The following is a 27,848-nucleotide window of genomic DNA, read 5'->3' as shown; positions in this document are numbered from 1 at the left end:
GCCATCAGTTTGTTCTCTATAGTTAAGAGTCTGTTTCAGGACAAGTATTTTAGTCATAACTACGTAATATGATTAGGTTAACAAAGGTGATTTTATGATTATTGACAGAGTAACTGATTAAATCCACCATTTTATGATCCAGGTTTTATTTTTTCCAACACATTTCAGGAAAAAAATTCTCCTTTTGTAATCTTTGGGTTATTTTATGGTATTACATATTGCATCAGTTGGGTAGTAAGCATTAGTCAACAAAACGAATGATTCTGGATATTCTGAAAAGAGAGCATTTAACTGGATAAAAAAGTGTTGAGATAATTAAGTGGATAAAAAAGAAATGAAGTCACCCAGAGCTTAGTAAAAGCAGGAAAATCGACTCCCCTTTCTTCTGGTGAGTGTCTCACTTGTCGCTGCTCTTCTAATATCATGTGGGATGATTTAATATCAAGGTGAGCAAGGCAGGAACTTGTCAGACATGTGTTCCCTAGAACTGTGATGCAAACACAGAAGAAACATCATTTGAATGATGCTGGAGCAAACAGGGACACACTAATGCCTGGTAAAATGTTTTAAGCTGGGGATGCTAGAACTGACCAGTCTCCTAGACTCCATTGTTGTCCGATGTTGCTGGACAGACACTGCCAGACAATAAATTGAAACAGAAAGAACACTATTTCTCCTTCCTCTTAACTTTCAGCACTCCAAGACTACCTCCCTTAGGCAAAGCTAGCCAGAAGCCAAATGGAAAGAGTGTGTGAATAGAAGATTATAAGGGTTATTGTTTCCATAAATCATACAGTATTAAAGAGAAGAACAGAAATGGGGTTTCTGAATTCACAATCATAAGAAATATCTGCTCAAACATTACACAAAACATTTGGAGAACATGGTGTTTCTTAACAGCTTCACAAACTAGAATTCCAACTGTATACTTTTCCATTTGTTATTGTTACAGAAATCCAAGGCACTTAATACCATTACTTTTTAAAAGTTATAATTTGATTTCTGGCTTGTTATTATACTATTTTTTGAACAATGATGTAATTCTGAAAGCTACTGAAATGTATTTTCTTTGAAAAGTATTTAAATATTGATGGGAAATTAGGAAAATTGCTTTCACAAACATTTTATGAAATCCTACTTCATAATCTATAAAATCCTGCTCTATATGATACTTTGTGACAGGATCTATAAAGACATGCTTTTAACTGTAATGCTTCAGGCTATTACTACCCAAGAAAAATGTAGTAACATTTACAGTAAAACATATTTTATTCTTTTTTACTTGCTCATGAAAAATTAAATGTGTCATTCTTTAAATTATTGATACAAATAATATTGGATATTTTGTACTAATTTATTTATTTCTGCATTCTTAGGAAAAAAAGTACCAAAATACCAGTTGAAATTGAGCAATATTAATAGAATAAATAAACCATAAATTCACTTTAATTTGTATATGTATTGAATGGACTAGATGTTCATGTAAATCTATCTTGTAGGACTATTGTTCTCAGTAAATGTTAGTTACACACAGAACATGAAAACTCTGACGAGCACTGTTTGAAGAATGTTTAATGATGCTGGTCAATAGGGGACCCTTTTTTCAAATATGAGTACATGAAGGAGATGACCTACTCAGTTTTCTAATGTTTTCCTCATTGTTCAACATACAAAACACAGACACAGCACAGTTAGGCTACAGAGATCCAGAAGGCAGTAGCATCATGGGGCTATGGTCATTAACCAGTAACATGGGCAGCCAGAATTTCAGAATGCATGCTGGAGAGAACAATTTCCTATAGAAGTCAATGAGTGAAAACATTGAGCATCAAGATTCTGTTTGTTATCATTACAAAATATCAGTGACTTCCAGCAATTAGGAAAAAGAGCCAGGCAAAGGGGTACCAAGTAAATATCATTCAAAATAGAAAAAACCCAAGACTTCACTGTAAGAGGATATTTTTCCTGGGCTACTAGGAAAATTCTACTTAGTGTTCCTTAATACAGGAACATTGTAGGAAATACAGATTTGTATCAGAATCAACTGTGTTTTCATTATAGGAACTGATAAAAGAGAATTCACAGTTCTCACGAATGCTACTATTAGATGTAATCCCAAATTAAATAATCATCTAGTTTCCTTACATATGCAGATTTATATTGGCTCTGATATTTTTTTTAACTTGAACTTATTTCTATATAAATGTGTCCAATATATAAATAAAATGGTTAACTTAATTTTTACAGGTATCTACATTTTGTACAGCTTCATGGCAAATGATGGAAACAAAATAGTTTTACTTAACAAATCTTTATCACTTATGCTTAAATTATTCAAGTTTCTGTTGTGTTTTGTATCAACAGTGTTTCTTACTATAAGAATTATAAGGTAAAAATTCAACATGTACTAACAGAGGAGAGATTACAGATGATTTTAAATTAGTATCATTACCAGATATGATTACCCTAATCATACCCAAGTCCTTGAGGGAAGTGAGTCCTTACCTCAACTTAACCTTACCTATTCATAAAATTAAATCCAGTAATATATTCTTTTACAAAAAAATAGACTAAAATGACAATTTTTTGTATCAAACTTATTGAGGAGATGGGGTGAAACATACCAGGAAATGGAAGCAGACACAGGAAGAATAGAGATAATAATAATGTCAGGTGATGAGAGTTTAAATAAAAAACAATAATAAAAATAAAAAGAATATTATATAGCATATTATATATACAATGTATATATAATAAATACAATGATGAGAAAATGTATGATAAAAATATATGATAATAAACCACAATGCTCATAGGGTATGAGTTAACACATAAATTAAAAATAATTAGAAATGTAGGGATATCTTGATAAAATATATATTTATGTAAAGTACATGTCACTATATCTCTCTCAAAACTATGCTGATTTCAAAATGATGGCAAACATACTACTACCAATAATTAGGGTGAAAAATAATTGTGCAAAGCATTTAAGAAAGTGATCAAATGACACACAGAGAACCTTACGATATTTGAATTCAGTATAAACTTAGTATCAAAATGAAACAAAATTTTCACATAAAAGGAATGTTTTCTAGTTTTGATATTAAATTTATACTGAATTCAAATATCATTATTGAGTTTTGCTGGCTAAAACTTCAGTTTTTTGCATTGTTTATTCATGGATGTGATTTATTTTTATATAATAATTTTATTTTTATGTGAAAAAGTTTCTTGATTATATACTAAATGTACACTGATAGGGTTTCAAATATTGTAATGTCTTGTGTATGTTAATGTCTTGTGTAATGTCTTGAGAGGAATGTCTTATTCCTCTCCTAAATGCTTTGTCCTTGGTTGGAAAGACAATATTATAAATACATACATTCTCAGAAAACTTCTATTCATTAAATTAAACTACAGTGAAGATACCCTAAGAGTTATCATTGTTATTTTTATTTTTCTGAATTCTGTAAAATAATTTTAAATTTCTTCTGAAAGAACTAATTTTTTAAAGTAGTCAAGAAAAGAATGCTAAAATATAACAATGATGGGGGAATAGCTCATCAGAGGAACATTCTATGGACTCACTGTAATTAAATCAATGTAGTGCTGGAATGGCATAGAAGGAGATTAATAATGTAGTAGATACCAATATATAGGAGATTAATTAAAATATGATAAATTGAAGTGAGATATATTATTTAATTAATGTTTCTAGCATATTTTGGTATCCATTTGAGTTTTTAAAAAGAGAGACAGTCACCTATGTAATGAACAAAAGTCAGATAGGATTAGTCTTAAAAAAATATGCATACCTTAACGAATATGAATAAAAGTACATATACATTCTAGAATTAGAAGATACATACCTTATAAAGATTTTAAACTCAGGAACTCTAAAAGAAGAGCCATTTATGTTTGAATAGGCACCAAAGACTCCATTCATAAATGTAATTATAAAAAATAATAAAATATTTAGCAGATGTTATTGAAACATATTTCTAATAGGCAAAGATCTCCTATAATAGGTAAGCATAGAAAGAAATCTCTTGCACTTCAATATAAAAATGACTAAAAATTATGGTACATACAAGGCATGTAGAATTTAATAGACATTAAAAAATATGACAAAGAGTATTAATACATATTATGTAGGGATGTCCATCTTATGCTGTTGTGTGAGAATAAAAAATTTCAAGATGCTTGGAATTATGCAAAATGTGTTATTTTTTAAAAGAAATCATAACAGGGGAGCCTGGGTGGCTCAGTTGGTTAAGCGTCCGACTTCAGCTCAGGTCATGATCTCACGGTATATGAGTTCGAGCCCTGCGTCAGACTCTGCTCTGACAGCTCAGAGCCTGGAGCCTGTTTCAGTCCTGTGTTTCCCTCTCTTTCTACCCCTTTCTTGCTCATGCTCTGTCTCTCTTTCAAAAGTAGACATTTAAAAAATTTAAAGTAAATAAAAGAAATCATAACAGAAATTTGTTTCATATATACCTATGCCTGTATACCTATTTATAAGAGTTTATGTATCGGGGCGCCTGGGTGGCTCAGTCGGTTGAGCATCCGACATCGGCTCAGGTCATGATCTCATGGCTGGTGAGTTCCAGCCCTGAGTCGGGCTCTGTGATGACAGCTCAGAGCCTGGAGCCTGCTTCCGATTCTGTGTCTCCCTCTCTCTCTGCCCCTAACCCACTTGCATTCTGTCTCTGTCTCTCTCAAAAATAAATAAAACATTTTAAAAAAAGAGTTTATGTATCTATAGGGTTATTTGAGTATAAAAATAAAATACCAAAAGATATACATTATGTTGTTAGAATAGGTGAGATGCTGTGATATTAAGTAATAATGAGGATGGAGAGGGGCCAAGAGAAAAATGAAAGTGGGGATGTAGAAATAAAAAAAAATCATTAAAAATAAATAACTGTTTAAAGAAAGAATACAATTACACATAGGTAGATTCTTTATGTAAAACTAATTACAATGTAGATCATTGGAAAAAAAGACAAGGAGGCTATGCTTTAAGAGATATGTATATTGATATTCACACTGATATTGATCTGTTTAACTTTGAAAAAAATCGAGACTTGGATGGGAAATGCATGGTGATCATGCCACCGAAATCACCCCTCCACATGCATCATGACTGTCCTCTTCCAGAGAGGTTCTCTGGCCTGCTGAATTCAGAAGTAGCCCCAAATCCTTCTCCGCATAAAGCTTCAGGTAACCATTAACAATCTACAGTTTTCACTCCTCTCAGACCTTTTAGATCCAGGCAGTTCTGCCCCAACTAGCTCAGTTCTCTGAAGCAATCTGATATGATGAGTGTCAAGAGATAAATTGGCACAAAACCTAAGTTTACATCTCAAATCTATGATTTTTATGATTATTGTTAAATTTTAATAAAAATGGTACATCTAACCTTGGAAGCAATATTCCTCTTCCATATACTTTGTTACTCAGATCTGTACTATCTCACTCTGCCTTACAGATGTAAAAGTTAACTATTTGACATAGAATATATGCTTATTTATGGCCATTATCTAAGAGCACATTGCAAATACTCGGTGGGATTCTCATATTTAACTAGAGATCTGTAGCACTTTCTCTACCCTGATCATTTTATTTATGTGACTCATCACATCATCTTTTTCCCTCCTAATAGGCGTATTTGTCTTGTAGCCATTCTACAAAATTCACTGTATGTTCATTATAGCACTTGATTAAAAGTATACAAACCTCCATTAATCCTACTGAGCCCTGTAGAACTGTGCAGTGTTCTACATCATTAGTTTAGGTCACAATCTCAAATTTTTATGACTCAAGGTAAACTCCAGGCTGTGAGAACCTGATGTGAGGAAGACAGTAAAAATTGAAGCAGCAATATAACAAGGAACATTAAAAGCATTAATGAACAAACATAACCCTAGAAACTTTTAAGAACCAGAAGTAGATCTCCATAAAGCAAAATGAAGAACCATTACAGTTAAAGACAAAGAATTTCCAGTGAATCTAGAATAGTATAAGTACCAGTAAACTCCTCTTTCAAAAGATTATTTGAGATTTTTTTTCAGCCTTAATAACTTCATGATAAAAAAGAAAATTATCTCACTTAATACCTCTTAAGGTCAGAAAGCTTTTTATTGTGGTTCATTTAAGTTTCAATATATGTCGTTTTTGAATCTGGATATCTAGGTACATGTGAAATATTTAACAGAACACATTTTAGTATTTGAATAATTTGATATATAAAAACCAGAACTGCATTTTTGAGTTCTGACTTGATATTTCTTCAACTATAATGTAAACCATGTAAACAGCAGGCAAAGCAAGTAAATACATAATTGTAATCCTACAAAACTGACTAAATCTTGACTTGCTAAACCTTAAGTTGAAACACAAATAAAATGCAGAAGTCTCCAGGATTGAACACCTATAAAACTAGTATTTTCTGAAGAAAAATCAGAATAAGCATAACTTAAAAATCAGAATCAGCATAACTTACTGAGAAGCTGTTAAATTCAAGAGTTTTTGGAGCTTTGTTTTGTTTTGTTTTGTTTTGTGTTATAAGTAAGATGACCTGGGACATTTTATTTTTTGAAATAATTATTTATTGGTCAAAAATTGGTTTTACTAAATTGGCTAACTTTGCTTCCTTTAGAAATACAGTTTTAAAACATATTCTTCTAAAAGTAAAATGGCATATATCCCATCATTGAAAGCCAAAAAAATTATTTTTTAATTTTGATTATCTGAACATTGAAAAACAACATCAAACAAGAAGTAATATTTGGAACTATTCATATATCTTATCAGATTCTTAACTATCACTAATACTATCACTGGAGTTTTCTAAGAAATATATATACTTTTTCAATATTGCGTAATTTTTATTTTTGTATAAAAATTGCCTGAAATTTTCTTTGAGAATTGTAAGATAAATCTATTAACTTATGAAGTTAATCTATTAATCCTAATTTATTTAATAATTTATTAAGGTTAATATATTAACTACTAAACTATTTTATTTTTAATTGAAAAAACACACTCTTACACTGAGACACCTAGTAGATTAGCAAATTCAACTAACTCAAGGATTTTTGAGAGAGAGACAGAGAGAGAGAGAGAGAGAGAGAGAGAGAATCCTAAACAGCCTCCACACTGTCAGCACAGAGCCTGATGTGGGCTAGATCTCACAAACTGTGAGATCATGAACTGAGCCAAAATCAAGAGTTGGATGCTTAAGCAACTGAGCCATCCAAATGCCCCAGATCAAGGATATTTTAATTATAATTTATTTTATATATTAAAACCTAAATTTATAGGTTTCAGCCCAAGTAGTTTCATTAACCCTGTCTTTAGGCTTCCACTGAAGATATCTGACTTTGATATGCATTTTTATAAGCTACATATAATAAAACAAGTTGATTTCTTTTGAATGAGATAATAAAGCAACTTAGGCTTCTGAATTCCATCTCATTCCATTATTACATAGAAATTTAAATACAACTAAAAGTTGAAATTTCTATCAATAGATTCTTCCTACAATTTAAGATATTTCAAAGTACAATTATGAAATTCAAAAGTAAATCTTGAAGATAATTTTGAAGCTCTCATCTTAGTTTTTTTCTTCCATTTCTCCCTTTCTTTTAAAGAAACATAATTCACTTTCAACCTGCTTATGACTTTATTGTCAGTAAATATTGTCTGTTACATATTGTTTCTTGACTACTCTGGTTGATAGCTTTCAACTGACTTTTTTTTAATCACAATAAGTATTAGAAAGCGTATTTACAAAATTATTTTAGAACTTTGTAGAATATTTAAACTTGTTTTTAAAAGTTTAGAATCTTAAGAATCAAAGATTCTAAAATTTTTTAATTCAATTGGTATCAGGCAAGAAAGAACATGACCACAGAGTTTCTATTTCATTGCTATACATCACAGCTTAGATGGATTTTAAATATATATATTTCATACCAGTTTCAAGAGTATATATTTTTTAATTTAGTAAGAATATTGTTTATATCATGATGCTGTGTTCCACTGAAATTTGTTTTCATATTATGATTATAAGCATAAATAATTCATCTTCACTTTTTTAAATTTAGAATTTACTACAATAGTCATTTGATCTATTAAGAAAGTCATATGTTGATGTTTCTTCAGAAAATTTGCATCTTATGATTTCCATATAGTCAATAAAACTACTATGCCCTCAGATTGGGTGTCAAATGAATAGTTTGCACAAGTTACACAATCATATCTCTCACTTACAAAAGCAGAAATTCAATACTCATGTTTCCACTGACATACAATTTATGTATTTTTTGAGCCTATAGCTGTAAAATGTTTCATTTTAATTTTTGTTAATGTTTATTTATTTTTGAGAGAGAGAGAGAGAGAGAGAGAAAAGGGCAGAAAGACAGGGAGACACACAATCTGAAGCAGGCTCCAGGCTATGAGCTGTCAGCACAGAGCCTGATGTGGGCTCGGATTCATAACTACAACATCATGACCTGAGCTGAAGTTGAATGCTCAACTGACTGAGCCAGTCAGGACCCCCAGGATGTTTCATTTTAAAATTAAAAAGAAAAAGAACCTCTTGGTTTTGGCTCAGTTCATGGTCTCACGGTTGGTGAGATCGAGTCCCCCATCTGCTCTCAGTGCAGAGTCTGCTTAGGATTCTCTCTCTCCCTCTCAATCTGCCCCTCCTCCACTCATGCTCATGTATGAACACGCACCCTCACTTTCTCTCTTTCTCAAAATAAATAAACATTGGAAAAAAGATTCTCTCTCTCTCCCTCTACCCCTCCCCCACTCACGCTCTCTCAAAAAAAAAGAAAAAGAATATCACAAATGATAAAAATACATTGTATAAATTTATGTGATGCTATAAATTATGCTATTACCATAACGAGAGTATCCAGACCACTCTGTACAATCTAGACTAAGACAACTCATGTTCTATTTCCAATACATGTTTTACATGCACTGGACCTGTAATCTCACCTATTTCCCTCCAACTTCTATATCTGCTGGCCTGGCTTTATATAAGATATGGGTTGTCCTGTGACATGAGCTGTACGACTCAATGGCTGATAGAGCATGTGTCACGCAGAGCAGCATTAAATACTTCCTTGAAAGCGAGATAATTCATTATGTTGCATCTCACAGAATGTGAGTATGCTGAAGTGAAAATGCTGTCACAGCACATGCATCTCAGTCACTGCTAAAGGAGAGTCTGACAGAAGCCAAAGTATAAAAAGGAAGCTTAAGAAGCTCATCCCGGCTTTATTCATGCAAATAAAAATTATAATGATAGAGATAATATGAAAAATCTGGGACTGAATATAAAACAAATGGAATTTAAAGACAACATATGTAAAACATAATTGTTCCAGACTAATAAGAATATGTAATCACCCTGATTATAAGCAATATGCTGATAAACACACGAAACAAAAAGTATATTTCCCAACTCCCAGAAGTATGTATCCTACCTTTGGAAACAGCACACTAACTATACAAACTGACCAAAAAACACATAAAACACATAGCAATTAGAATTAAGAATGTAATTAGTAACACCCATCTAATAGAATACACCAGAGTGAAAATCAACTGTTTTTAGAAATTTCACTATATTAAAATTACTTCAAAAACTATCAAATAATTAATAAAAATGTGATAGTTCAGTATGGAAGAAGTACATTTGATGTAATCTGTATTATTGGTGAGATTTTTACAATTTCACGTGTTTCTAAGCACAAAATAACTGTGTCCTCATGGATGTATTTATCCTCTGCAGTGTTACTGACAAAACAGAGTGGGAATCTTAGCTGCAACCAGAAAATCAGTATCATTTTTATATAGAAACTTAAGTGAAAAAAGTGTCTTTAAAATAAAGTGAATGAAAATGTTAAACCATAATTTGATTGTCATCTAAATATTTTCCCTTTTATTTTGAGCCTGAAAGAATTGAATGCGCTTTCTGAGAAGAGAGCCATATATATTTCAGTGATCTTCAATTCTTCTTCCCTTTAGAGGAAATTTAAGTTAAGAACTGAAAACTAGGTCTAAAGAAAAACCCTATCCGTGTATCATTTTTGTCACTTTTACATTTCCTTTATGTCATTATTTAATTTATATGTAACTGAACTCTTCTCACAGTCAGATTTCCAAGCTATAGTGAGGAGAGTACAATCATTTTCATAAAATATACCTACTGGGTCTTTGAGATCGAATCTTGAATGCACGATAAATACAGGTGTTTACAATTTCATTGGGATTGACATTTTCTACATTGAAACTTAATGAATGGAGGAATTTTTACTTCACAATTGCACACTGGCAATCTTATCCAATGAAGCAATTTAATAGCAAAAATATGTATTGAGATTATATACTGTTAAAGGAATCACACTCTGAATAATACTAAAGCTATGTGATTCTCAATGAGATACTTAATGAGGAGGAAAGATTTATATGCACTAGTTAGAAAAACTATAATAAAAATATTCTGTAGAGAATAGAAATGATGAGTAAAGATAAATTAAGAATAAGATAGTAATATTTATTTTTATTCATTAATTATAGGTTACTTGCTTATAACTTCTAGAAATCTTACTATTTAGGGGAGAAAGAACATATTTTAAATCACATCCATATAATTCAATTGTCTTAATTTCAAAGCTCTTTGGAAAAGATATTATGTTCTCACTATGGGATAACATCAGTGTTTTATGTCAGTTAGACTCCATACCTCCTCCAACATACATTTTAAGTTAAATTATCTAGGAAATCATAATATGCTACATAAAACAGAATATATGGTAAAATATCATAGTTCCTACAATCTGATAAGAGATCTTCAATGACTACATGAATCCTGAAGTAATAGTGAAATTAAAAAGAATAAACTATTGAAAAAATAAATTCTAAACAATTTTAAAATAACTTTAATAAAGTTGATTCATTTTAATATTCTTGGACTATTTTATTTTGCCCAATAAAAATGAGAACTTTGATCAACTATTAATAAGACACAATCTGTATTTTGTGAAGTAAAGGTGTTGCTACAAGTCAATTTTAAGTCTAAAGCAGGAAAAATAATATACACAGTAAAAAAGATAATAGTTTTTTGAAAATCATATAACCATTACCAAGCTTCTACACTGATTAACTCATGGATAATTATACTTTAACTTCATTCCTACACATTCCTTCTCCTGGATCATTTTGAAGCCTCTTCCAGACATCATATTATTTTATACATAAATAATTTAATATATATCCTTAAAATACAACAGTTCATGTAAAGCAGAAACATACAGCTTTTAAGTCTATAAAAACCTGTAATGAAACTCCTTAATATCATCAAATATATATCAAATTACCCTGATGGATCCTAATTTCTATTTCTGTCCATTTGCTTGAATTATGGTCCAAGCAAAATTTACAAATTGCACTCTTAAGTCACTTAATCTCCTCTTTTGCTTTTATTACCCTTTCAACTTAATTGTTCTAGAAATTGGGTCATTTGTCCTATGGTTCTCACAATCTAGATTTTACTCCTGGTATCCCATTTTAACATTTAATATTCCCCTTGGTTTACTGTGCTTTAGAAAGTTTGCTAGTTATATCTAGAAGCTTATTCAGGTAGACTGGATTTATCAAAACTCCTATAGGTGACTGCGTGTCTCAGTCAGCTAAGCATTCAGCTCTTGGTTTCGACTCAGGTCATGATTTCACAATTTGTGAGTTTGAGCCCCATGTTGGGGGTCTTTGCTGACAGTATGGAGCCTGCTTGGGATTCTCTCTACCTCTCTCTCTCTCTGTCTCTCAAATAAATAAATAAACATTAAAAAATTAAAAACAAACTATTATAGATGTTGATTATTATCTAATTATTCTGTGTATGATGTTAATTAACCACTATTTATGATTATTCCATAGATCCACTATGTAATTGGGGCTTTGCAAATTCTGATAGTCTATCATTTATTTATTCATTAGTTTGGATATTTCTATGAGACACTTTTCATTCTCTATTGTTGGTGACACTATGGTACATTTTAAAAAGAAAAGGCAAAAAAAAATCCTGAATGTTTTCCTGTTGAATATTCAACCAATATGCAACCAAAGTGAATTGGTTCTCTAACATCCTCCAAATATGATAAAAAATGTTTTAAAATTATTATTATTATTAACAATTTGTCTATCTTGACATATTTGGTGTGTGTTGATCCAAAAAGGTTGTTCTTTCTGGTGATCAAGTATTTCTTCAAGTTCACTTCTGAATCATTTTGATATGACACATGTAGTCATTGATAGATTTCTTGCCTTTGCATAGAAAAGAATATTCTAAGCTCATTTTACACCAAACCAAGAATGGTCCATTTATCCTGGTTCCTTTTAATGGGAGTTTATTTAGAAACTATGATTGGGATACTAGAGTTACTCATTGTTCCTGGTTATTCATTTTTCTACATTATTTTAGTAGAGAGAAGTAAAAAATTTACACTTATCAGATATTCCAGCAATCATACTCCTTGGAATTTACCCAAATTATTTGAAAATTTGTGTTCACACAAAACCTGTATGTAAATGTTTATAACAACTTTATTCATAATTGCCAAAACATAAAAACAACTAAGATGCCCTTCCGTATGTGAATGGATAAACTGTAGTATATCCATACATTAAAATATTATTCATTGATAAAAATAAATGAGCTACTGAGGCGTGGAAAGACCCAGAGGAAACTCAAATGCACATTGTTAAGTGAAAGAAGCCAAACTGAAAAAGGTACATACTGTATGATTTCAACTACATAACATTCTGGAAAGGCAAAGCTATGAAGACAGTAAAAAGATTAGGGGTTGCCAGTGGTTTAAGGGGAAAGAGGATGAGTAGATGAAGCACAGATGATTTTTATGGCAGTGAAACTATTCTGTATGATTCTCTAATGGTAGCTCCATGCATGTCATCATACTTTTGCCAAGAATCATAGCCTGTGCAACAAAGAGTGAACCTTGCTGTGAACTTTTAATGCAAGATGTGAATAGAGCATCTGAGGGGGGGTGGGGAACAGGCATGTAGGTATGTGGGAATGCTCTGTATTGTCTGTTGAGTTTTTCTGTAAACCTAAAACTAAAAATAGTGCTTTATTTTAAAATATATGTGTACATACACACACACACAAATATATTTAATTTTTGTATGATATGGGAATAGATTTGAATTAGTGGTCTGCCTTTATGCCAGGACACTTGGAAGTCTTACATTTTAAAATACATGGGCTGGGGCGCCTGGGTGGCTCGGTCGGTTAAGCGTCCGACTTCCGCTCAGGTCACGATCTCACGGTCTGTGGGTTCGAGCCCCGCGTCGGGCTCTGAGCTGACAGCTAGAGCCTGGGGCCCGTTTCAGATTCTGTGTCTCCCTCTCCCTCTGCCCCTCCCCCGTTCATGCTCTGTCTCTCTCTGTCTCAAAAATAAATAAACATTAAAAAAAATTAAAAAAAAATAAAAATAAAAATAAAATAAAATAAAATACATGGGAACTGTATTAGGGCCATCAAAATTAGCTCTCATTAGTAAAATGGTTATATGTAAAGGATGAGATTATTAAGAATCTTTTAAAGCAAAATGTTAGAGAAAGTCCACATGACGGCATTGTTATATTTCTGTTTTAAAAATAGACCTAAAATACCTGACTATTTCATAAACTAAAAACCTCAGAAATTGAGACCCATGGAAAATAAGTACATTTTTCATCATTTAACACCGCTCTCCTGTTTTAAAATTGCAATTAAAGTTAGGCTTTCAGGTTCCAAGTCTAATAAAACTTACCAAATTATGTTAATAGCACTTCATTGAAATGTTATCAGCCCATGTATACAATCTTACAACAGTTCTCCTATATCACCAATGGAATATCATCTCTAGACTTACTTGTTTTGTTTTAGAAGATTTTATAAACATTGTTCTCCATCAGTTGTAACATTTAAGTAACGAGAACAGCCCTTCTAAAGACTTCTACACATTTCAGCTATCTGGAGACTTAAATATATTTTCTGAATCACATCCTTAATGATACTGACTTCTTCATTCAAGAGAGAGCCAAGTCCAGCAGTATCTACCAGTCCATAAATGTAAAGATACATCAGTAGAAATCACTTGAAGCATATATAAATAGAAAAAGAAAGATTTAAAATATAATAAAAGAAATAAAAAACAGAGAAAATAGCATCCAAGATCTTTGAGACTACCTCAAATAGTGCACTACACATATAATTAGATTTCATAACAAAATTCTATATACAGAAATATAGACTGGACATAACACCAATCACAGATCCAAGAGACTCAGAGAATAGCAAAGAGTGTAAGTACTAGAATAAAGTAAGAAAACAGGAGCATCTGGGTGGCTCAGTCGGTGAAGCGTCTGACTCTTGCTTTCGGCTCAGGTCATTTTCCTACGGTTCCTGAGATCGAGCCCCATGTTGGCAAGTCTGCTTGGGATTCTCTCCTTCCCTTTCTGCCAGGTTTCGCTCTCTCTCTCTCTCTCTCTCTCTCTCTCAAAATAAACATTAAAAAATAAGAAAACAATCATGTTCTATTAAACTGCTAAAACCAAAACCAAATACGATAGAAAATCTATCAAAAAATCAAAATAAACAAAACACTCTACCTATAAGGGCACAAAAAAAAAAATTATCAGAAACCATGTGAGCAAGAAAACATTGGACAACATCTTAAAAGTCTTGAAGTGGAAAAGAAGAGGTTAACTCAGAATTCTGTTTCCTATAATCACATCCTTTAAAAATGAAGAGGAAATGGGGTGCCTGGGTGGCTCAGTCGGTTGGGCGTCCAACTTTGGCTCATGTCGTGATCTCATAGTCCATGGGTTCGAGCCCTGCATCTGGCTCTGTGCTGGCAGCTCAGAGCCTGGAGCCTACTTCGGATTCTGTGTCTCCCTCTCTCTCTGCCCCTAACCCACTCACATTCTGTTTCTGTCTCTCTCAAAAATAAACATTAAAAAGAATTTAAATTTAAAAAAATTAAGAGGCAATAACATCTGCTCAGAACAAAAACTTAGGCTCCACACAATGGGATTCTGTACAGTAAAGAACTTAAGCCTAATTCTATCATCTGTAACAACATGGATGAATGATACAGATACTGAGTGATAGAATCCAACAGAAAATAATACTACGATATGATTGCTTACATAGGAAGTTCAAAAAAATCAAAATGAATCTGTGTGTAAAAGTGACAATAGAAGAGGAGCTTACTGGCAGAGGGCATAGGTTAGGCTTCTAGGGTGCTCATCACTTTGTATTTCTTGAATGGGCTTAATTACCCACCAATTGCATGCATGTTCCATACCTTGATTTAATACAGTAACATATATTGTTTTAAACGTTTAAAAAATTGTAATAACATTTCAATGTATTTTTTTTCCATTTCTGTAATCAGCATTGCTTTCTGTATACCAAAAAGCCTTTCTTTACAAAACATGCGCAGGTATGTGCATGCGTGCTTTGAAGAAATGTATATTTCTATCAATATTTCAGTATGGGTTTTTTTCAGTTGTAAAGTCTTTGGCTGTGGGCATGTCAGGAAAAAGTGCTTTTTATTATTCTTGAATGGATCTTCCTTTGTGCATAAAATAGAATGTTGACTGTCATTTTTTTCACAGTAGTTTCAAGTCCTTATTACGTTCACTTCTGTCTCCTGCAGTTACTAATGAACAATATAATAATAATTGGATTTTCATTCTTGTGAAGGTTACCTGTATTTTCAATCTGGTACCTTTTAAATTACTTTGTACTCTTATTTTTGATGTACTGAAGTTACATTTTAATTTGTTTTGAAATGGAAATAGATATCTTAAAAATAATCCTTTTATTTTCTAGGTGAATTGGTAAATTTATCATTAATTCAGTTTTAAAACTAGTGTTTATTTCATATATAGTATTGTAAAATTTTGCTTACCATGTATTTAACATTTTAGATGGTTTTCTTTAACATCACACATTTGTGTTTTGTTTCATTATTGTAAAATTTCTCAGTGTTTATAATGATTAGATCTTCATATTTTTTAAAATCACATCTATGTAAATTTTTATTTGCAGACTCATTTTCTGTAGGATGTTTGGGAAATTTATGCACTACCCTTCTCCTTTTAAAAAAATTCTCTTTTAGACCATTATGTTTGCACGTATACACACACATCACTTCTGCTTCCGTGTGTGTGTGTGTGTGTGTGTGTGTGTGTGTGTGTTGTCTCATTCATCAGGCGCACACTCTTTAGCAAGAATTGGGGGAAATTAGAAGCTTCCATGTCATGAACATATTTACAACAATACAAAGTCAGACATATAGTCAGCGATTGGCTTAACTGAGTTCTTCATCACTATTAAGAATGTATATACATTCTTCCAACTCACTGGGTAATCAGTTTCTATAAAATACACCTTTAGGTAGAAACTTTGGCTGTTTTTCCCCACCTTCTTTCTTTGAAAGGAAAGGCCCAACACTACTCCTGGTTCCAGTTATCAAACTGGTTCTCCCATGTTGAGTTTAGGAGTTTAATTCCTGTGACTGTTGGAGTCAGACTTATCCCTACAGTTGTCAGTTCTCATAGGTAGGATACTGAAGTGGCTTCAACTGGCTTATCATTTGGTGTTTTAGTACTCTTAAGCATAGACAATTTAATTTTTAGTATAATTCATAAACAACATTTCGTACAAGGAAATACATTGTGTGTTTACACCAATCTTCTCATCTTTACTATTCTAGGCCCCTGGCCAACCAGCAATACTCTACTGTTCCTTAATCTGAATATATTTTTACTTGAGTACTTTTATTTCCAAACAAGCTCGACAGCTAGATGTACTGCCCAAAGCTTTGCTCAGTGTGAGGGTTTCTTGTACTCACTACCTTTTAGGGATATCCCTAAAAGGATATTAGTATTAGTAAGTATATAATCCTGGTTTGTACCAGGATATTTGGGTTTGTACCCAAATATCAAGTCAATCCATCATAGACTAGTCTCTGCTTTTTCGTTCATTTCCTAGTTGGTCAAAAGAGACACCCTTATGTGGTCAAAGGTAAAGTTGAAGGAGAAGTGACAATGGAGCTGATAGTCCTAGTGACATAAGTGCCTGCTGTGTGTTAACTTAAAAGTACTGTTTCCAAACTACAACAGATTGCTGCCGGAGGTGCCTGAGATCATGACTTGGTGAGTCAGATTGAAATTAATGCTTGATGGACACTTTGGACCACATGATCACTCTTAATATCTTAAAGTCAAATGCTTCATTTCTACTAAGACCTAAAAGTACCAACAGAGCTATTTGTCAAATGGCAATTTATTATTGTAGAAATCAAAGCTTTGCTCCAGGTCTCTAATGTACATTTTTATTTTCCTTGGGAGATTTGCACAAATTTCTCATAATATTCTGCACCATCAAGATACTATGAATCCGTTACAGCTGAAAGACATACAGCCCAAGTGGCAGATATGCTTGCCCACAGACAAGGACACTTTTGTATTATTGGTTTATTTCAAAATCTAAACCTTTCTGTGTCTCTTGGTAAATAGTAAGGATCTCTTCAAAAATGTGCAATGTGCTACCTCTACTAATGAAAGTTCAGCACCAAAAGTAGGAGGAAGCAAGAGACGTGGACCACACACCAGGGGAGTAGTGTGTTACCTAGCAAAGTGGATATTGCCTATACTCTGTCTAAGAAAAAGAAGGGCACCAGCCTTCAATAGAAAGGAGGAGCATTTTCATAGGTCAAGGAATATTTCATGGAAATCTGAAGTTTCAAAGTCTTTGAATTTATCCACCCAGATGATTCTTATATGTCTCGATTCTGCTGCTCCCAGTGTCAGCCCTGGCCTTGGCGTAGCAAAATTGTTAAGGTTGGAATTAAAACTTACATGAAATTCATCTACCCTTGATTAATTTTCATCCCTGATCCTGGACTCTGCAGCCTTTCTTGCCCTCTACTGCAGATGAAAATCACTTTATATGTTGCTGAGGCAATCTCTGGTTTTCTCATTTAGCCTCAAGTGGCTGATTAATCACTGTCGGGCTTTATTGTCTTTCTTGAACCCATCAATTGCTCCCGGTAAGGGCCATACAATCTCATAGTCCTTTCTAATTAATTCCTGCTATGACCAGAAAACACACTTGGTATAATTTAATATTTTTAACTATATAATAGAATACCTGAAATAAAATAATTAGCGGATGTGCCTTCAGCAAACTGGATACTACAGAAGAAAAGATTGTTGAATTTGAAACCAAAGTAATAGAAACAGTATTAACTGAAGCATGGAGAAAAAGAACACAGCAGAAAAAAGTGGACAAAATGACAGTAACTAATAGAACAATTATAAGAAGTTTCATAAACTTTGAAATTGAGTTAGAAAGGGATAAGAAAGAGTAATGAATGCAGAAATAAATACTTGTAGACAATAAAAAGACTCATATTCAAATTAAAAAACAAATATAAAGCTACAGATTCAAGAACCACAACTAAAGCCAAATAAGATAAAGACAAAGGAAAACATACCTAGACATATCAGAATTAAATTCCTCACTTCGCAAAATAAAAGTCTAAATAAGAGATGGCAGAAGGCAGCACCAATTTCATATAATAAAATTGTGAGTGGCACTGTTTCCTTTTAGTCCTTGGACATGTATACAGTAATTCTAATTACAGAACATACAATTATACCACAATTGTAACATATTTATAGATCTTTGACTACTAATTCCAATATATGTGTCAGGTCTAGGTCTGTTTATACTGACTTGAGCTTGTCCCCCATGCAAATCACATTTTCCTCCTTCTCATAAGTCTGACAAGGTTTGTTTGTTTGCTGATGTTTGGTGCCACATTGTTGAAAGATTAGATTATGTTTTTGAGTTAATGGATTATGTTGGTTTTTTTTTTTCCCAAAAGTGTTATGCTATGTTTAACAGGCAGTTAATTTACTGGCTTTTTATTTTGATCCTGTCAAGGTTTAGTTTTACAATTCATAAACATGGGTCTAGCATAGGCCTGATTGTATGGCCAGTACAGCTCTACTTCGAAGAATTGACCCTAGTGTAGTCTTAACTGAGTTTGATGTTCTGTCCAATCCAAATAATCAGAAATCTAACTGTGGAACCTGAGAAATTTCTATTAAATACATAACTTACTTAGTTTAAGGGCAAATGCTTAAGGAACACCCATCCATATTTCTTTGGCTGTAACTTTCTTACCTTAACTGAGTTTAATTTTAAAGATAGCTATTCAATGTTTTCTAAGTCTGAATTGTAATATGGTATAATTTCTTTTAACTACTCTGTTAAATTCAGGTAAGTAGAAATGATCTTGTGAGGAGCCCAAATTGTAATTGGTAAAATGCAACTATATTTTATTGTCTAGTTGTCCACAATATGAACCACATTTCTACATGTGTGTAATGTGGTATGTGTTCTGTAATGTGGACTCAAACACTCAGATGCTGTGATAGGCTTAAAAATGGTCCCCTAAAAAATTTCATCCCCAATCCCTAGACTTTTAATTGTTACCTAATATGGCAAAGATATTGCAGGTGTGATTGAGTTAGATGCCATCTTGAGATGGCAATATTATCTTGGATGATTTGTTGGTGCTCTAAATGCCATAAAAAATGTCCTTTTAAGAGAGAGGCAGAGAGATATTTGACACAGACAGAAGAGGAGGAGACAATATGAACACAGAAACAGAGATTAGAGTAATGTAGCCACAAGTCAAGGGTTGCCAGCAGCCACCAGAAGTTGGAAAAGTCAACCTGCACAAGTATTCCCTGGAGTCTCTTGAGGGAGCACAGCTCTGCTGACACTTTGATTTTGGCCCAGTGATACTGATTTCCTGACTTCTGACTTTCAGAACTGTGAGAGAAAAAGTTTCTGTTGTTTTATTTTTTTAATCATCTGTTTTATTTATTATTTATTTATTTATTTATTTTTATTTTTATTTTTATTTTAGAGAGACAAAGAGAGAAAGTGGGAGAGAGGAGCAGAGGGAAAAGAGAAAATCTTTTTTCTCCATACTCAGCACGGAGCCCGACATGGGCTTAATCCAACAACCCTGGGATCATGACAGGAGCTGAAATCAAGAGTCAGATGCTCAATTGACTGAGCTACCCAGGTGCCTCAATTTTTGTTGTTTCGAATCATGAATCTTATCCTCATTTGTTAGAGCAGAGACGGGAAACTAATGCAGACCCTTTTATTTTACACTTGATTTGAAATTTGGTGTCCATAAGGAACATGGGAATGCTGGTAGTGTTCTCTCCTACCATGAGGCCTCTCATTTTCAAGAACTGCAGAAGCAGAATGGCAGCAATGGTGTATAAAGCTCATTCCTACCAATATTGGTATCTCCCCAGGATTTTTTCCTAGTAAGGATTTAAATATGTTTTTGATTCCAACCTGCATTATATTTTTCTAACCATATCTTAGGCCTGTTTTTCCCCCTCAACATTTGTGAACTCCCTAAGTCATTTAATTAAAATTTCTACTGTTTCATTAGCCAATGTTAATTTTTGTTGGCAGGCATAGTGATCTATTCATCTCAAGGCCACTGAAGACAAGCCTCATTTGTAAAGTCTCTTCCTTTGGGGCACCTTGTTGGCTCAGTCAGTTAAGCATCTGACTTCGGCTTAGGTCATGATCTCACAGGTCATGGGTTCAAGCCCCACGTGGGGCTCTGTGCTGACTGCTCAGAGCCTGGAGCCTGTTTCAGATTCTGTGTCTCCCTTTCTCTCTGCCCCTCCCCTGTTCATGCTCTGTCTCTGTCTCAAAAATAAATAAACATTAAAAAATAAATACAAGTAAATCCTCTTGCTTATTAAACCTACCAGCTACCAATTTGGAGTGGTCTGCATCTTTGGTCTCTTTTTGCTCTCCTCATAAGGAGGCCAATTTCAGATTATAGGTTGGCAGCTCCCAAGGAGTTTGCAAATCAATAGTGGGGGAAGCAAAGAAAACAGAACATTCAAGAACGATGGGAATGATGCAAAAGATAAAACAAGTGAAACACAGGGAATTTTTTAGGCTGCTGAAATAAGTTACGGTGGATCCAGGACACTGCATTTGCAAAACAAATGGAAATTTATTGCATAAAGAGTGATCCCTAATGTTTGCAATTGAAAAAAAAAATCCTTTAGAAAGTTGTGGGATTCCAGGAGTGAAGGTAGACTGTGACAACAGAATCTAACTTAATTATAATGTGGGAAATAACCTCACTAAAGTGGGTGGGGGAAATGTGTGGACTTAAGTAACTTGGACAATGAATGGTGATCATAGACTAAAGCAAAAGAACTGAACCTAAGTACCATACTCTTGTTGGTAATTTTTTTTTTCTTTTTCATGGAGCTACAGGTTGATAATTCTAAAACTGTTATGCATGAACACTCGAATTGAACAATTAAGTGATCAATGGAGGAGACTAGGGGGGCCAGATTTTTCACTCTTGGAATGAAAGTTTATATATAAGCAAAAAAGCCTGGTAGAATAGTACATGTTTTAATGGGATAGAGATGGAGGTGTCAATATAAACTCACATTTAGCTTAATATAGACAGAAAGGGATACACAGAGGTATATTTACAGATATGTGTATATACACTGTGTACCATGCATATGTGTATTTGCTTCTATTCTCAGTTTAGAGGACTTAGAAGACAGGTCATCCCAGTAGGAATGAATGTATCTAGAATCCAGATCTTCTAATACCATTCTTCAATATAAGTAACCAAGACTTCTTGGAGAAATAGCTGATTCTAGGAGGAAAGCAGGGGAAAAACAAGATGACCCTGAAGTATCTTATAGAGCTAGAGTGTAAATAAATGCCAATTAAAAACACAACACATATGTCAAAGGGATACAGGAAACAAATGAAAGTTCTTTCAGTGGTGAAAGCTGGAATGATTTGAACATAAAAATAAACAAAGTATCATTGGATTATAACCTAAGGTATAAAATAAGTATCTATGATTCCATGCTGATATAAATAAATGATTGAAAAAAATAAGCAAATAGAACATGATAGAGAACTCTCTCATTTAGGGTATTTCCAAATAATTCATGTAGATTATATGCACTCAAAGAGGGAGGATGTAAATTCCTACTCCTTATGTGCAACTTGTGCACAGTGACTTCTTTCTAAAGAGTAAAATATGAAGAGGAGCATGATAGTAAATTTACAGTAGAGAAATCTAGCAACACTATCTCAGCCAGGTGATCACGGTTAACATCAACAGTGATAAGTCATGTTGATGGTGTGTACTTTTGATATGATATGATGAGAATTGCACTTTGCCTCTGTGATCTTCCTCCCCAAAAATCCATAACTCTTACTCTAATCATAAAAAAAAAAAAAAAAAAAAAACCACCTCAGACAAATTCAGAAGGGCATCCAACAAAATACCTGGCCAGTACTCCTCAAACAGTCAACATCGTCAATAACAAGGCAAGTGTGGGAAACTGTCACAGCCAAGAGGGGACCAAGGAAACATGTAATGTAATATCATACATAATACATATGTAATATCATATTCTGGTTGGGATCTTGGAACATTAAAATGGACATTATATAAAAACTAAAGAAATCTGAATAATAGATGAATTTTAGCCAAAGATCATGTATCAGTTCATTAATTGTGATAAGTATACCATTCTAATGTAAGATGTTAATAAAAGGGCAAACTGGTTACGGGGTATATGAGAACTCTCATTACTATTTTAAAGACTTTTATGTAACTCTAAAACTATTCTAAAATGGAGAGCTTACTTAACATTTAAACTACCAGGGGTGCCTGGGTGGCTTAGTTAGTTAAGCATCTGACTCTTGATTTCAACTCAGGTCGTGATCTCATGATATGGGCTCTGTGCTGATAGTGCATAGCCTACCTGGGATTCTCCTTCTCCTTCTCTCTCTGTCCCTGCCCCTCTCTCTTTCTCTCTCTCAAAACAAATAAATAAACTTAAAACAATGAAACTATGTTTAGGTATATTGGAAAAAAATACAATGATCCCAGGACAGCAAATACATTTTTTTTTCATTTAGGTTATTTCAGAAAAAAAAAAAAATGACTACAGCATTAAGGATTTAAATAGGAAGAATAAACACTGAAGGCTAAAAGACATAGGTGATACACAGTTATTTCACTTGAAATAAGAGAAAATGATTATATATGAATGAATCCCTGATACCTCTGTTGGCAGGAGTTGGTACAGCAGGAGGAAACACATTAATTATCTTATATTTTATATAGTTTGTTCTAATTGTTTTTTCAAATAAATTGTGAGTGGTACTTGTAGGTACACTGAAGTGTCTCAAAGCTAGTTGTTTTTTTAAGTTTATTTATTTATTTTAAGAGAGAGAAAGAGAGAGAGAAAGAGCATGAGCGGGAGAGAGACAGAGAGAGAAGGAAGGAGAGAATCTGTGCCTGCAGCCAGGAGCCCTATGTTGGACTCGATCTCACAAACCACGAGATCATGACCTGAGCCAAAATCAAGAGTCGGATGCTTAATGGATTCAGCCACCTAGCCTCTCAAAGCTACTTTTCTATTCCAATACATTTCTACTTATAAGTAGAGTAATTTAATAATTATAAGAATCACATAGAACTTTAATCTACAGGCTGTAAGACAGAAAATTAAAGTATATTCTCTCTTCCCACTCTTAAAATGCTATCCAGAAAAACAAAATACTTGGTTTGTGTGAACGTTGTGGTTCATAAAAATGAATCTGAATATTGTCAGCAAAATATCTATTCAAAGCACTTTAAAATTATCTAAAAATAGGTAAGACCTGTGAACAACAGGTTTTATGTCAAAATAAGTCATTTTTGATGAAATACATATGAATTAAAGTAAAATAATCTCTTTTGTAACTTAGAGCATTGATAAATATTTTAAAACTAGGTATGTGAGTAAAAAGACATAAAGAAAAATGCATATTCATGTGTTGATTCCATTAATATAAATTGCCAAAAGCTTTTTGGAAATTAATTTTGCAATTCATAGTCAGGACCTTAAATACCTTTTATCAGTCAGAGACTAGCCAATAAAACAGGAACCGTACTAATATTTAAAATAATAGATTGACAATAAGGAATTGTTTACAGAGGCAAGAAGTCTAAAAAATAAAAACAAAAAAACACAGAGCCAGAGAATATGAGTGTGGGAAACATTATCAACATAAGGACAGGAAAACAAAAGGGGAGAGGTTGGGTTTCCAGAAATCAGGAGGTTAAAAGGTTGAATAAGGGTTTTTTTGCAATTATAATTCAGATATTTGAGGAATGGATCACCTACATATTCTTGTATCTCAGGACTTCAGAAGAGTACTGTGGAATGCTCTTGCTCAGATCTGTCAAGAATGAATAGTTGATGGGGGGTGGGGGAGAGAGGAAAGTGGGTGATGGGCATTGAGGAGGGCACCTGTTGGGATGAGCACTGGGTGTTGTATGGAAACCAATTTGACAATAAATTTCATATATGTGTGTGTGTGTGTGTGTATACACACACACACACGTATGTGTATACACACACACACACACACACATATATATATACACACACACACATATATACACACACACATATTATATACACACACACATATATATATATATATATATATATATATATATATATATGGGTGTCAATGGAACCGCTTCAGGGACTGTCAGAAGAATCTGGCTCAACCTGCTGGTGCTGGGATGAAATTTTAATTCAGCTAGGTGATTCTGGCAAGAATATAGGGAAAGATGTCATTCTCCTTCCTGTCTTCCTAAGTTTCTTCTAGTGTCTCCTAATGGAAAAATGCAATAAGAATCAAACTGACAAGGATGTATGAGTAATATATTTTGCTGAGTGCCAACTTTACATCACAGAGTATAAGAGGTGGATTTGGTGTTTATAGACAATAATTGTACATAAATTTGTATCTAAAAGTTTATTATTAATGGTATATAAACAGGCAAAATGGGGACCTGTATTTATTATGATAGTTATAATGGAAACAACCCAAATGTTCATCCGCCATAACATGCATAGACAAACATAAAAATGTAAGAATAATATAAAACCAAGTTTCCATACATTAAAGGTTTTTTTTTCTTTAGTTCTCCGGTATTTCCTGTGTGCCATGGTCGTTCCTTCCACAGATCTTTCAGAGTTGGTCTTTTGAAGGGAAACAGAAAGTTGTGTTGAACCCCTTGGAAATAAGATTCCAAATACCATATGAACATATATTACTTAGATTATAAAATGTGTAACACTTGGAAAAGTCAAATATGACTGGGGACAGAATATCTAAGAGACATGCCAAGAGCACAAAATGTCCTAGTAGACAAGATTTATTTATTTATATATTTTTAACTGTATTTATTTATTTTGAGAGAGACAGGGACAGCGTGAGTGGAGAGGGGCAGAGAGAGGGAGGCAGAGAATCCTAAGTAGGCTCATGCTGCCAGTGCAGAGCCCGACCTGGGTTTCAATCTCACGAAACCGCAAGATCATGACCTGAGCAGAAACCAAGAGTCGGATGCTTAACCAACTACAACACGTAGGCACCTCTATTTATTTTTATTTTTAACACTTGATTATAAGACAGATATGTATAAAAATGTAAATTGATTCTGTGGAAGAGATCAGAGATTTTGGTTTGTAAAGTACTTGATCGGAGGTGAATGTATATCACAAGAGTAGAAAAACATGAACAGAAGGGAGGGAAAAAGTAACACAATCCCTGGGTGCTCTCATATCAAGAAAGAGAAAGTGATGCCAAAATAACATACTCGCGAAATATATTGAAACTCGGATGAAGAACTAATCATATACCAAATTACATTCAAGTTAGTAATATCTTTAATTACATCAACAGATTTGGAAATTAATTAAAGTGGAAACCCAAGTATAACAACAAATTATTATGATCAAATTAAAAAAATACTATTGAATAGATAACCACGTAGGCATACTTATCTAAAACTGTAACACATTTCAGTACATAACAAAGGTCTCAAGGAAATGCTCTCTGAAGATAACACAGAGTGATGTTTCAAGACCTTAAAATGTACTGTTTGAAAGTACGGATAACAACATTCACTAGGAACTGCTCTTAGATTTTACTAATTAGCAAGTATTTTGACAGGTATTATGCTACCAAGTGTTTTGGGACACCCTTTGCTTTATGCTTCAGAAATTCTGTTCAGCATGATGAATTTAAATAGTATCCTTAACTTGCATGTTTTTTTCTTTTTCCTTTAAAGTACATCTCATAAATTAAAAGCAGTGGGTGTATTGTAAAATCTAATTAGTGTTCAAGCTTCCTGTCAGCTTTGTTTTTCTACTAGTAGTGAGAAAATATGCCATATATAAGATATTACTTCTCTTCAACTTTTGTAAAGAACATTACAAAACCCCTAGTATTTAAGCTGGAAAATTTAAAAAGTACATGGACTCTTTCAAGTCATTAGGGGAACATTTAGCGCAGCAGAGCAGTAATTCACTGAATTTCAAGCGCTGGTGGCTGAATGCAGTTAGTACAATGTAATTTACACTCAGGGAGTAGCTCATACACCTGGAAGGATCTAAACCATTGACTACTTAATTGACATGATTTTTTAAAGAGAGATGGAGCACCCTAATATTTACGTGAAAGGAAAATTGGAATTAAATTACCTCTTCAAGGTCGGAGAAAAAATTAATTGCTGAAATAAGACTTGAAATTTTGTTTTCATTCTCTATGTTTCACTTAGAAAAAAAATCATTATTGTGGTGTGAACATATGTAAGTGTAATTCTGGACTTTGTTTAGGTTGCACTTTCAAAATATACAGGTTAACATAACATTTAGCCCTAAAATTATACAGTACATTTGTCATTTATAAAAGGGTCAAATAATAAAGTCAGCAAGTTATGCAAATACCACAGTCAAATTACCCTTGAACAAACTCTTTGGAGGTGCTACAAAAGAGACATGTATATTTCCTCTTAAGAATCCAACACCTAATCAGGTTTGATATTAGAAAATATTATTCTTCTCTTGAAAACTAGGTAAAACCTAGTTTTAATTTTAGGAACTGTGAAAAGTGAATCACTTATAACACTAGACTTATGCTCAGTGTGGTATGTTCAACTTTGAGGATCAAGTTAGGGAAGGGTGATCGGAAGAAAGCCATTCCAACTAGATTCCAAGGAGATGTAGGGCAAATGAAAGGTTTCACTTTTATCAGAGTGGCACCAAACTTTTCCATGAAAACAAAGGGGGAAACAATTGAGGTTTTACACATCTTAAAGCCTGAGTGTGTGCTGCAGTGACAGTATAAACTAGCTGGGAGCCACAGACATATATGGAGCCCACACTCACCCAGCAGCTATTTCCACAAGCCTTGACTGTGGGCTCGCAAATCAGGTTAAGGAAAAGGCGAGAGACCTGGCTGCCATCCTTTGTGGAACACTGAAACAGAACCCTGTCTACTCCTTAGCTTCTTTTCTCATGTGATCATAAAGCCATATTCTACTGCTGGTGAAACAAGAAACACTCCTGTCCTAGATCACTTACAAAGATACACTGCTGCTGGGGATGGGGGGAGGGTAGAAGCAAAATCCATCTGCTCTTGAAGGAGGGGAAGGAAAGACCCCTACCTCCCCACAGGTCTTTCAGCAAATAACCAGCTAGTAAGGCACTTAGCACTTCAGAGGGACAGAAAACTCTATTTCAAGGCAAAGGTTCTCTGAGAAGATTAGAAGAAAAAGCTACCTGACCCAATGAGAGAG

The 27,848-nt window shown here is 33.5% G+C and overlaps 1 long non-coding RNA gene across 1 annotated transcript; it reads right to left on the bottom strand.

The window, feature by feature from the left end:
• Positions 1 to 144: 144 nt before the first annotated feature.
• Positions 145 to 27,515, bottom strand: LOC122237643. The gene is made up of 3 exons (XR_006216234.1): positions 27,439 to 27,515; positions 5,743 to 5,851; positions 145 to 487 (listed from the first exon to the last, which is right to left on the bottom strand). It is a non-coding gene; the product is annotated as an uncharacterized LOC122237643 (long non-coding RNA).
• Positions 27,516 to 27,848: the final 333 nt, after the last annotated feature.

The sequence above is a fragment of the Panthera tigris genome, chromosome B1 (genome assembly GCF_018350195.1).
Source record: "Panthera tigris isolate Pti1 chromosome B1, P.tigris_Pti1_mat1.1, whole genome shotgun sequence".
NCBI lineage: Eukaryota > Metazoa > Chordata > Mammalia > Carnivora > Felidae > Panthera > Panthera tigris.
The sequence above is the reverse complement of the archived record's forward strand: the minus strand, read 5'-3'. Positions and strand labels throughout refer to the sequence as shown.